The sequence below is a fragment of the Palaemon carinicauda genome, chromosome 41, assembly GCF_036898095.1.
Source record: "Palaemon carinicauda isolate YSFRI2023 chromosome 41, ASM3689809v2, whole genome shotgun sequence".
NCBI classification, from domain to species: domain Eukaryota; kingdom Metazoa; phylum Arthropoda; class Malacostraca; order Decapoda; family Palaemonidae; genus Palaemon; species Palaemon carinicauda.
Window position 1 is genome coordinate 30,666,319 of NC_090765.1, and position 13,539 is coordinate 30,679,857.

Genomic DNA, 13,539 nt, shown 5'->3' on the forward strand with positions numbered 1-13,539 from the left:
TTTGGCATGTTTAGGAAACGCATGATATAAAATCGCCTTTAATATTTGTGTCTGTTTTAGTTTAGGGTACTGTAGTACATGCATTAAGTGTTCTGTACATTAAAGGGTAGTTTGTTAACAGTACTACGTAAAGGGAAGGTTTTAAAAGTCTGAATATACATGTTAAATAAATACATAAATATGGTGTCCCTACTTCGCGGATTTTCAGCTATCGCGGCTGGGTTTGGAAACTATCTACCGCGATAAACGAGGGTTCACTCGTCTACTGTATTTGTGGTGTTTCTAAGCCACTCCATACTCACAAACTTACTTAGTTCATCAATCCATTATTTTATCTTCTTTCTTCTGCTTCTTTTGCAACTCTAGGCATAAAATTACCATGGGTAAATATTTGCAATATAAAAATACCCATTATTTGTAATGAAGAAAATAAGAAGTGTTATTGGTGTATTTATAGGTACTTTCAACTGTTCTGATGCAAATAATTGGGGAGACCATTATTTTTAAGATTTTAGACTTTTTTAAATTCCAAATTTTTGACAAAAAAAAAAAAAATTAAAAGGTAGACAATCATTAAAACACCACCTAACCTAACATAGGAGCCGTATCTTTACCTACTTACCAATTGGAGCTACGCACCTTGCAACCCCCTTAGACCGCTGCATCCTTAGCTTACCTGAAGACTTAAGTTTCAACCCTCGGCTCACTTCTGAACCGGGTTCACCACTGGCAAGGTAACGCTAAATCATAAAATTTTGTAAATCATAAAACTAGCTTCATATTATTGTACTTCATTTCAGACCAAAATAAATAACATTTTCCCCATAAAGAAAATCGATTAGACTAAGTAATAAGGAAGTTATCGCCTGTCCCAGTGAACTACATTTACCCTTATATAATGTTTCAAGTTTTTATAATTCAAACACAAGACAATAGGCCTACCCTTGTATTGTAATTTCTGGGTAAATAAGTGACCTGCATTTTTTTTTTTTCAACTGATGGCCTATTTATATATATCAAGACCTATTTGTTGATTCAAACCTCAATTTTGTTTCTCCTTGTTCCATTTAGGGATCCTAGTATGCCTGTAATTGATTACCACTGATTCACACCTCCAAGCAATATGGTAAGACACTTTGGTTATGGTGAGGAACCCAGCATTCTAAAGGGGTCACATGGTCCCTTGGTAGGTGAGGTAGGTAAGGATATGGTGTCCTAAAGTTAGCTGGTGGACTTTAGTTTAGGTCATGTTCCTGTTTTTGTCTCCCGTGTAAAATATGGTGTGTTGCTACAGTATATATGGGCGTAATATAAACCTTCAAACTTTAATGGGAGGAGTATCACTTGAGCGAAGCTGAAGCGGCTGTTTGGAGACTACTAACGTACTTGGTGCTGGCCACATCTGGGCGTTTTAGGCTTTTGCTTATCCTTTCAGATTGAATAATTGGTCTTTCAGTTGTGTTCGAGAGATATTATGATTAGATATGCAGTGTTTCCTGATACGGTAATTATGTTACAGTTTCTGTGCTACCTGCCGTTATCCAATACAGTAGTACCTCCTCGACGTATGAATTTAATTCGTTCAGGAACTAACCTCGTATGTAGAAATATTTGTATGTCAAAGCAGTTTTTTTTTTTTAGAAATACAGTGATGCCTCAGCATACGAAAGTAATCCGTTCAGGATACGGTTTCGTATGCTGATTTTTTTGTATCCTGAGTCGCGTTTTACATGTAAATAGCCTAATCCGTTCCAAGCCTTATGAAAAGACACCTTTTCTGTGTCTGTTCTTTCATAAACATGCTAAACTGTAGTAATAGACATGCAATGCAGCAATTTCTATCATTCAATAATTAACCCAACCGTTAAAAATAGCCTAATCCATTCCAGAAACCACCATGAGATTATTCAATAATGTAGTTATAGCCTAGTTATCCCCTCCAAGCCCTAAGAAAACGGTCCGTTTTCTTTACTACTGTATAAAATTTACGGTACTGTATGTAAAGCATTTGGATCAGTGAAGGTGTATTGTTACCTGTACACCTAAATCAAGGGTTGATACCCTGAAAAAAAGGTACAGTTAGTTAACAAAAAAGTTGAAACTTTTTAAAATTACTCTGTGACGAGTTGGGATCTCGTAAGCTTTTCGTATACTGGGGCATAAAAATTTTCGTATCGCTTTTCGTACCCTGAATTTTTCGTAAGCAGAAACTTTCGTATCCAGAGGTATCACTGTAATGTAAACTCAATAATGCCCTCCGCCCCCTCAAAAGTCTCCCCGTAAGAAGTACAGTACAGTAATGTCCAACTCAATATTACATTCCACCCCCAAAAAACTTTGAAATATATCCTAAATATCTGGAAAAAATATGTAAAATATTAATGAAACTTAATAGGTTATTATTATTATTATTATTATTATTATTATTATTATTATTATTATTATTATTATTATTATTATTAGCTAAGCTATAACCCTAGTAGGAAAAGCAAGATGCCATAAGCTCAATGCTCCAACAGGGAAAAATATCCCAGTGAGGAAAGGTAATAAGGAAATAAATAAACGATATAAGTAATGAAAAATTCAAATAAAATATTTTAAAAACATTAACAACATTCAAACAGATACGTATTTGATATATAAACTATAAATTGACTTATGTAAGCCTGTTCAACATAAAAACATTTGCAGCACGTTTCAACTTTTGAAGTTCTACTGTTCAACTACCCGATTAGAAAGATCATTCCACAACTTGGTCACAGCTGGAATAAAACTTCTAGAGTACTGTACTGTGTAGTATTAAGCCTTATGATGGAGAAGGCCTGGCGATTAGAATTAGCTGCATACGTATACTAAATTTTTTTCAATGAGGCGCATTTGCACCGACTCGCAGTGGTGCCCTTTTAGCTCGGAAAAGTTTCCTGCTATCTGATTGGTTAGAATTATCTTGTCTAACAAATCAGCGATCAGGAAACTTTTCCAGATAAAAAGGGCACCCCTGTGAGTCGGTGCAAATCTACCTTACTAAAAAGAATTGACTATAGTACTGTATTACGAACAGGATGGAACTGTCCAGGAAGATCTGAATGTAAAGGATGGTCAGAATTCTAAAAAATTTATGCAATATTAGATTATAATCAATTAATAAAAGTGATTTTTTAATATGACCTTGGAAACTGACAACTGGTGATCAGAGCTGTGGGGTATGATAGGTGGGAGACTGGGAAGCTGACTACATATGTATGCTATTCACTATACACTTATAAAACTTACGATTTAAACAATAAACTTTAATTCTACTGTGTACACTAATTTACTCTTACTTTTCTGTTTTTACATTTTAGGCAGCATTAATGAATTATGCAATTAAAGACAGAGGTTTAACTATGCAATTTATAGACTTACGCATGTATTATGTAAGAAAATTACGAAACCCTAAACACTTCAAATGTAATTTTTTGTAATGATTTTCTATCTTCTATTTTGTTTTCATACGGAGTTTTTTACACGGTTGCCATCAGGTTCACCAGCTTCCCCTTCACTTTTCAAAGACCTCTTTAGAAATCTATCCAAAGTCACTCATGTTTTTATATGATTTTATTCTTACTCTCAATCGACATCATACATTTCCTCGGCTGATTACTACACTTACCACTCAATTTCTTTCTAACCATGGTGATTCATCACACAAATGTTTAATTCACCAAAATGAATAATTCACGGTCATGAGCGGTTCTCGTATCTTGGAATTTTCCTTGTATGTTGAGCCGAATTTCCTCGTAAATTCTACCTTGTATCTCAAAAAACTCGTATGTAGATACACTCGTAATTTGAGGTTCAACTGTATAAGCGGTCCCGTTGGACAGCATGTCTGTTGTTGTCCTAAGCTACCTGCTGTTATCCAATATACTGTACTTGTTCCTTTCGGGTGGCATGTCTGTTGATGTCCTAAGCTACCTGCTGTTATCCAATGCAGAATATGAGTTCCTCTTGGACGGGGGGGTTGTCTGTTGCTTTCCTGAGCTAAGTGCTGTTACCCAATATATAGTATTTGTTCTTGTCGGTTGGTATGTCTGTTGCTGACCTAACCTTCATGCATGTGACTAAAAATGTGAGCCTAAGGAAGGTTTTCTATGAAAATTGTTGGTGTTCTGTTGGCAGACTGCCTCCAAATGCAAAGGGGAGGACCACCTCCCTTCTTCCTTCCTTCACTGTCTACAGATCCTGAAAGGCACTAAGGATATATCACCATTCTGTTGTGTTCTACCATAACTCTTAACATTTCTCTCCCTGTGGGACAGACAGTGCTATGACGCACTCAGTTAAGAGAAAGAGTGCCGCCCTCCATTCCCCTTCCTGGGTGGCCTTTCTCTCTTTTGAGAAAGAGAAAAGCAGCATTTGTTGATAATATCGGTAAGTGTTGCTACTGCTATTTCCCCTTCGCCTGTTGCAGAGTTCCATAAATGGGCAGCAAATCTTTGGATATGACTCCCACCAAGGAAGAAGTCACCAAAGCACAGGGTGAACAATCACTTTGATTCTAACAGTACCAAATCTTGTTTGTTCCGTAACCGAAATACAAACCACGCTATTTACATTGGGTTTACTTTCGGCGTAGCTGAAATTGACGAGCCAATAGATTTTAACGAGGGTTAACTACCCCCGCGCTAGTTAGCGGTGGTAGGGGAAGGGGTAGCTTGCTACCCCTCCCCCCACACCGGTGATTTGCTTCACTTCACTTTTGGCTCGGACGATGTGCAGACGTGTCTGTCTATCGTCCTCGTTATTGACAGCCTTAATCTTTTCTTTGCTTTTCCTCAGCTGTGTGTTTGAATTTGGCCTCGCCCTTTGGTATTCATCATGCGCAAGTGCCCTGGGATCGCCGGCCGCCCTTGCGGTACCTACATGTCGGCGGTGGATACCGATCCTCACACCCTTTGCCCGCAGTGTCGAGGCCGATGGTGTGATAGGGAAAATACATGTAGTGAGTGTAGGGAGTGGTCTGCCTCCCAGTGGGAGAGGTTTGCCCGCCGGCGTAAGAAGAAGTCCAAGAGAGACCGTTCTCCTTCGGGGGTTGCCTTGAAGGAGGAAGGCTCTCTGGACTCTTCTTCCGCCGCCCAAACCTCCTCCGAAGCTCCCCCTCGTCCGGCTTCTAATGAGAGGCCGCCGAGTGGGAGCACAGGCCCTTGTTCTGTTTCCCGACCTCGGTGTGCGGGAGAGGGCGTCGCCTCCCATAGCGGGGCGGCTCCCCCTCCTCCTCCGGGGGAGGATTTTGATAATGTTGATCCTGTGTCTAATGATGATCTTTTTCATCTTTGGGCTGTCTTTGGGGCTTAAGGGCCTGCCCTCCAAGGAAGCCCTGTTTGACCTTATTCAGTTGGGAGCCGCTGTCAAGCAGTCACCGGTGATAGCAGAGGTAGATCCTCTGTCTATCGTCGACGTCGTGGTGGCAGAGGCTTCCAACAAGTCTGGTCAAACCTCTGCGGCTCCTGATGTTGATGACGTTGCTGAAGGCTCTCCTCTCCCTTCTGTACATCCTTCGGAGGGGGAAGGGGGTCCCACGGTCTCTCCTGCGGCTAAGTCTCCCCCTCGGGGGAGCGCTCTGACTGAGACTCCTCTTCGGAAGACTGATGATCCTGACGACCTCCCTCGTGGCCGCCTTCGCCGTAAGGCTCATCGTTCGCTTCGCCGTAAGGCTCATCGTCTGCTTCGCCGTAAGGCTCATCGTCCGCTTCGCCGCAAGGGCCTCCCGTCTCCCTATAAGGGTGTCAAGAGGCGCCTTTTCGAGTCTTCTCCTCCTCCGTCCTCCGATGGGGACTCTCCTCGCCGGGAGCAGACTGTAGCAGCCGCGTCCTTAGACCTCTCCGGGGATCGTTCACGTTCTCCCACGCCTTCCAGACCTTCCACTTCCTGTGCAGATGGCCAGCAGTCTTCTGATCTCATCAGCCGACGGGCACCGGTTCCTTCAGGGCAAAGGGATGTAGCCCAGGGTTCCCCTGCACGCCCTCCTGCGCGTTCACGCGTAGTAGCGCACCAGCGCTCTCCTGATTGCCAACGCTTTCCTGTTCGCCAGCGCTCTCCTATGGACAACGAACATCCTCCTGTTCCTGCTACGCGCCCAGCACGCCAACGGTCTCCTGAGCGCACTAGATCTCCTGCTCGTCAATGCGCACCTGCGCTTCCAGTTCCTGACACGCGCCCTGTGCGGCCACGCGCCCTAGAACTCCGGTTCGGGACATGGGCAAGGACTCAACTTCTCCTCGCCCTCGCGATCCTGCTCATCAGCTTTCTCCTGCACAGCAACGCGCGCGGTCTCCTGCGCGTACATCCAGAGTTCCTGCACGCCCACGCTCTTCCTCTTCCTGGGCCCACTCGCGAGCGTTCGCCTTTGTGCGTCGCGCCGATAGCTCTTGCACAGTCTTCTACGCGTCGTCTTCCTGTTCGCCAGCGATCTCCGATGTGTCAATGTTCTCCTGCTCGTCAGCGATCTCCTGCGCGTCAACGATCTCCAGCGCGTCAGCGGTCCCCTGAGCGCCGGTGATCTCCAGACCCCCTTCGTGATCCATCGCTTGCGCGCAAGCGCTCTCCTACGTGTCAGTGCCCAGCGGATCCGGAGAGACATAGGTCTCGCGCGGTCGCTCGCTTGCGCGTTCTATGCGCCATCGCTCGCCAACGCGCCATCGTTCGCCAACGCGCCATCGATCGCCGACTCGCCATCGGTCGCCCACGTGTCACAGGTCTCCAGGACACTATCGTTACCCTGCTCGGTCCCCTGGCCCTCAGCGGTCTCCTGAGCGCTCTCGTTCACCAACGCGCTCACTCGCCAGCTCGCCCACGCGCCAGCGCGTTCACTTACCAACGCGCCGATGCGCTCACTCGCCAGCTCGCCCGCTCGCCAGCGCGCCCACGCGCTCACTCGCCCACGCGCCCGCGCGCTCATTCGCCCACGCGCCCGCGCGCGATCGGTCCCGCGCTTGTTTGTCTCCGCGCGATTGCGCGCTCGCACTCCAACAGCCCCTCGCGCGCGACTCTTTTGTATCGCCCCCGCTCAAGCATCAGCACGACCCCCGTTGGCGTCGGGTTCTGCAGCTGGCGGCAGCAGCAGGGACGCGTATCACCAGGTCGCAGTCGGGATCGCCTCCGCCTAAGCGTAGGTCTCTTTTGCAGGACAAGGAAGGACCTTCGGAGAGGTCAAGGCAACTTTCTTCCCCTTCTTTTTTGCAGGCAGGTCCAGTGGTGTCCACTCCAAAGGATCGCCCGATCCCCTTCCCTCCAGCGGGAATTTCTGACTCTGTGTCCGTGTCTCGGCAGTCTTGGTTTGGTCCTCTGATGCGGGCGTTAGTGAAGGCTATGAAGCCGGCACTCGCCGATCTAGGACACAAGCCAATGACGGCCTCGCCCCCGCTGAAGAGAAGGAGAGGAGTGGACTTCGTGGTGACTTCTCCCAGGGAGAAGTTGGTTTCTAAGAGGTCCGTCAGGAAGGCTCCGTCCCCTTTGCAGTCATTTTCTCCTTCTCCCGTAGACGAGGCCTTTCCGTCCTCGGGAGAGTCCAGCGAGGCGGCGGTCTCCCCCTCGGCACCAAGGGGCAAGTCACCTCCTCGTGGAGGAGAATCGTCTCACGCGGAAGATGCCTACCAGACCTCTTTGCTGGAGTCTTGTATCCTGCCCAGGAGGGAACCCAAGGACTCCAAGACGATGCCGAAGTCTTCTTCATGAATTCGTCAGGAACCAGCCAGACCCCGGGAGAACGTCCACGTGTCTCCCCAGGAAGAGCTTCCGGGGACAGGAGACTTAGCTGCCAGTCCGCAGGGAGGAGAGCAGCAGGAGTCTGAGCATGCCTTCTGGCAGGTCTTGGGCCTGGTGAGACATCTCAACGGGTTCATGGACCCTGGGATCGCCCCCCGTGAAGGCAAGGACACGGTCCTGGATCAGGTTTATGGAACTCAGAAGCCCCCAAAGGCCAGCGCGGCTCTGCCCTGGTCCCAGGGGCTGAAGAGTGCCAGAGCCAGGGCCAACGCTCAGCTCGCAGTACTCGCTTCCTCCAGTCGTTCCTCTGCCGGGAACAAACTCCTCCCACCTCCTCGTCTCCTGCAGAGAAGGTATTTTGAGATCATGTGGGAGTCTAGCCTTGCTCTTCCCCTCCACCATTCGGTGGAAGAGCTTACTAGGGGAGTTTCTCTTGAGAAGCTCTCCTCCCGGCAGGTGACGTTCTCGGCGTCGGAGATCCTGAGCCACGAGAAGGTCGCGAAGTGTGCCATGCAGGCCACTTCGTGGCTGGATGTCTGGCTAGGTTCTCTGGGCATCCTGTTGCACTCCGAGGATCTGTCTAAGGAGAGCAATAGGAAGGCCCTGGAGACCTTCCTCCTCTCGGGCACTCGCTCCATCGAGGTCTTGGCACATCAGGTTACCAACCTGTGGGCCAACTCGGTGCTGAAGCATCGTGATGCGGTGACCGAGAAGATCCATCCGAAGGTCCCCGCCGTGGATGTCTGCAGGATCAGACACGCCTCCCTCCTTGGGGGGAATTTGTTTGAGCCCCAAGATATGAAATGAACAGCTGAGAGGTGTAGGAAGTCTAGCTAGGACTCCCTCCTCCAAAGGGCCCTTGCATCTCGGCCCTACAAGCCTCCAGCTCCGCAGCAACAACAGCAGCAGCCTCCCAAGACACCGAAGCAGGCGCCGTCAGCTAAGAAAGTGGTGTCTAAGCCCCAGCCCTTTCCTGCCAAGGACAAGAGGGGCAGTAAGTCCTCCAGGGGAGGCAAGAGTGGCAGTCCCCCTGTGTGTCCACCTGTTTGGGGATGCTTCAAAGTTGCGTGCACAGTTGGCAGCAACATGGGGCCGATGTTGGACGGTCTCCGTGATCGGCCAAGGGTATCACGTCCCATTCACAACATCTCAACCTCCCCTGACAGCGAATCCAGTGTCATTGAGCTCCTATGCCATGGGCTTGGCAAAGGGGCTAGCCCTTCGGGCGGAAGTCAAGACCATGCTCAAGAAGGATGCTCTCCAGGAGGTCGTCGACGGCTCCCCAGGCTTCTTCAGTCGATTCTTTCTTGTAAAGAAGGCGTCTGGAGGCTGGAGACCCATCATCGACCTCTCAGCTCTGAACAAGTTTGTCAAGCAAACTCCGTTCAGCATGGAGACAGCAGACACGGTCAGACTCGTGGTGAGACCACAAGACTTCGTGTGCACACTGGATCTGAAGGACGCGTACTTCCAGGTCCCAATCCATCCGTCTTCCAGGAAGTACTTGAGATTCAGCCTAGACAGCAAGACCTACCAGTTCAAGGTGCTGTGCTTCGGTCTCTCCACAGCACCTCAGGTGTTCACCAGAGTGTTTACCTTGATTTCGTCTTGGGCGCACAGGAACAGCATCCGTCTCCTCCGTTATCTGGACGACTGGCTGATCCTAGCAGACTCGGAGTCGACCCTTCTTCGACACCGAGACAGGCTTCTGGGACTTTGCCAGGATCTGGGAATCTTGGTAAATCTCGAGAAGTCCGCTCTGCAGCTGTCCCAACGACTGGTTTATCTAGGCATGTTGTTAGACACCAATCTCCACAAAGCCTTTCCATCAGACGACAGGATAGCAAGGCTGAGGAGGGTGGCGGAACCCTTCCTCAGGCGGGAAGAGCTTCCTGCCCAATCGTGGTTGCGTCTCTTAGGTCACCTGGCCTCCTTGGCTCGTCTGGTTCCAAACGGCCGTCTCAGGATTAGATCCCTGCAGTGGCGGCTCAAGTCCCGGTGGAATCAGGGATCCGAGTCCCCGGACTTTCTGGTCCCGATAGGACCTTCGGAACAGGCGGACCTGCGGTGGGGGCTGGTCGACGAGAACCTGCGAAAGGGAGTGGATCTTCTCGTCCTTTCCCCGGAATTGACACTGTTTTCGGACGCGTCAAAAGAAGGTTGAGGGCTCACATTCTGAACCAGAGGACCTCAGGCCTTTGGTCAGAATCAGAAAAGTACCTGCACATCAACCTGCTGGAAAAGAAGGCCGTTTTCCTGGCTCTTCAACGGTTCCAACGGACCCTGGCGGGTCACTCCGTGGTGGTGATGAGCGACATCACCACGGTAGTGGCTTATATCAACAAGCAGGGAGGTACTTTTTCGCATCAGCTATCCCATCTTGCAGTAGAGATTCTGAGGTGGACCGAAGTCCACTCGATAACACTATCAGCTCGCTTCATTCCTGGCAAGAGGAATGTGCTCGCCGACAGTCTGAGCAGGGCTTTGCAGATAGGGAGTACCGAGTGGTCTTTGGATCCTCAGATAGCCAACAAAGTCCTGACTTTGTGGGGTTCCCCGATGGTGGATCTGTTCGCGACAGCTTTGAATTTCAAACTGCCCTGTACTGCTCCCCAGTCCCAGACCCCAAGGCACTCTGGCAAGATGCTTTCCAACAACGGTGGGACAACATCGACGTGTACGCCTTCCCACCGTTCTGTCTGATGAGAAGGGTGCTCAACAGGACCAGACTATCGGTCAACTTGTCGATGACTGATAGCTCCGCTATGGCATCACACGGAATGGTTCCTGAACCTTCTGCAGCTCCTGATGGAGCTCCCGAGAGAGCTTCCCCCACGAAACGAGCTACTGTACTCAGACAGCCACATTGCAACATCTTCCACAAAGCCGTAGCCTCGCTTCGGCTTCACGCCTGGAGACTGTCCAGCGTCTCCTCATGGAGAGAGGCTTTTCACAACAGGTTGCAGAGAGAATGTCTCGACACCTGCGAAAGTCCTCTGAGGGAGTCTACCAGGCGAAGTGGAGAGTCTTCTGTGGTTGGTGTCGTGGGAGGGGTATCTCTCCACTCGATGCCACTATTCCAGCAATAGCGGAGTTTCTCGTTTATTTGCTGGAGGAAATGCACCTTTCGGTCTCAGCGGCGAAAGGCTATCGCTCAGCCTTGAGCTTGACTTTTAGGCTGAAAGGAGTGGACATTTCTTCCTCGCTGGAACTCTCTCTACTCATACGTAGCTGTGAGCTTACCTGCCCTCAGTCGGAAGTGAGACCTCCTCCATGGAATGTGGTTTGGGTTCTCAGGGCTCTTAAGAGACCTCCCTTCGAACCATTACACCAGGCCTCTGATCGCCACCTGTCTTGGAAGACGGCTTTCCTGTTCACTTTGGCCTCTGCCAAACGAGTTAGTGAACTTCATGGCCTCTCGTACGACGTTGCCCATTCAAGGGGATGGGGGGAAGTAACGTTCAGGTTCGTCCCTGAGTGTGTTGCCAAGACTCAGAACCCTGGAGTGCCAGACCCAGGGTTCGATTCTTTCAGGGTCCCGAGTCTCCGTTCTGTAACATGCGACCCAGACCAACTGGTATTATGTCCAGTGAGGAGTCTGAGGTGTTACTTGAAGAGAACAGCTGCAGTTCGTCCTCAGGTGCAAGCGTTGTTTGTTAGCACAGGCAGGACGAAGAGGAGGGTCACCAAGAACACCATCTCAGCTTGGATTCGAAGGGTTATCCATCACGCCTTGAATCCGGACCCTCCTCCGTCACGTCGCCCTAGGGCACACGACGTCAGGGGCACCGCTACGTCCCTGACCTTCAAGAGAAACTTCTCTGTGACGCAGGTGCTTCAAGCTGGGGTCTGGAAGCGTCAGACGACCTTCACAGCCCACTACCTGCAGGACGTGACCCACAGGAGCCTCGATACTTTTTCTATCGGCCCTCCCTGTGGTGGCTGCACAACAGCTGGTCTAGCCTCAGGCTCCTTTATGGACAGGTAGCAGTAGGTTGAGGGCGTTGTTACCCGGTTTTAGTTTGCGTGAATGAAAGAGTATGTCTGGCCCTTACTTCTTTCTTCATCCTCCCCTCTCTTGGGGAAGCAGCATCCTGGTCTCCGCATAGCTGACCTCAACCTCAGTAGGTACACCATGCTTCCTTGTGCTCCTAGTATTAAGGTTAATACTGTCGCGTCCCCCATACCCTGATGAGGTGGGATTGGGAACGTCCTATCCTGGATTCCTATCTAAAGGTCTCAAGGTCAACTTCATAGGACGAGTCACGCTCTTTCCTCCACACACAACTTATGTAGGCCACACGTTCCTTGCGGAGTAAGGAACTTGTGAGGTGCAGGGACTCCTTTTCTCGAGTGCTACTCACTTGGAGTCGGAGTCCCCGGGTAAAGCCAAAGTCAGTAAGGCTGGGGACTTTCCACCCTTCCTAAGGGGTAAGTCACCCAATGTAAATAGCGTGGTTTGTATTTCGGTTACGGAACAAATGACAAATTCGGAGATAATTTGTATTTTTCCTAACCATACAAACCTTAGCTATTTACACATATTTGCCCGCCAGCCCTGTCCCCCAAGTCAAGTCCTACCTCTAAGTGAAGTGAAGCAAATCACCGGTGTGTGTGGTGGGGGGAGGGGTAGCAAGCTACCCCTTCCCCTACCCCCGCTAACTAGCGCGGGGGTAGTTAACCCTCGTTAAAATCTGTTGGCTCGTCAATTTCAGCTACACCGAAAGTAAACCCAATGTAAATAGCTAAGGTTTGTATGGTTAGGAAAAATACCAATTATCTCCGAATTTGTCATAAAAGACTAGGTACGAGCGCTGATGGTTGGGACGCAGAGCCTTGCTCTCATTCTTCTCCTGCCAGAGATGTTACCAGTAGGATTCGATGATCCCCTCTTCACTTGCATGAGCTTAGAAATCACCAAGAGCTGGCCTGACAATGCAGGTGGTTAACTTTTCTGATCATTCTTCTGGTTTTCATAAGCAATGACCACCTTCCCTGCGTGTATGCATGAAGAAGACTACTTGTTGTTTCTGTCCTCCATGAGATGAGCTTCCTCCTACTCAAGTGCAAAGATCTCCATTATAATCTATCAGATGAAGGTCCAAGAGTACGAATTGTCCATGCGCAATAGAGACAGCACAAACACGATCATTTCCCCATACACGAAATTCTACATGCCCGAACTTCCATGCACATAAATATCATGCACAAAATGGTCTAAGCAAACGATCATTCACATGCACAATAGTGTACGCCTACAATCATCCACAAATACGATCATAACTCACAATTTCCAGGCACTGATGGTCCACGTACTACACTAGTATACCTGAGCTATCTACCTTAAATGCTCCGAAACAGCTCGAGCAATCTTGGTGTTACTGTACCAGTCATTGCATTATTGGTCTTCACCTCTTGACCAGCCAAATCTCTCCCCATGTATGTGTGTGAGTGATAGTACGTATCAGGAATGTATCCACTTAATCCAACCAATTGACGAGTAACAACCTTGACCAATCTCTTTCTGCTTATGCATAGGAGTGACGGTACATACTGTACTGTACCAAGAACATAATTTATTGGGAGTACAGCCATAGTACATTCTTACCTCGTTCATGAGGAGGGGAGAGAGGTTACGTATCAGGAACATTCCCTTAGCCATAAAGCGGTTTTGGTACGCAGTTCTTACATTCACCTATGATTGTTTTCATAACTTGTGTGGGCTACAAGATCTTTCATTCACAAGTAACGAGTTTCCCTCTTGGTTTTCCCGTCATGTTCTGCCTTCATGGG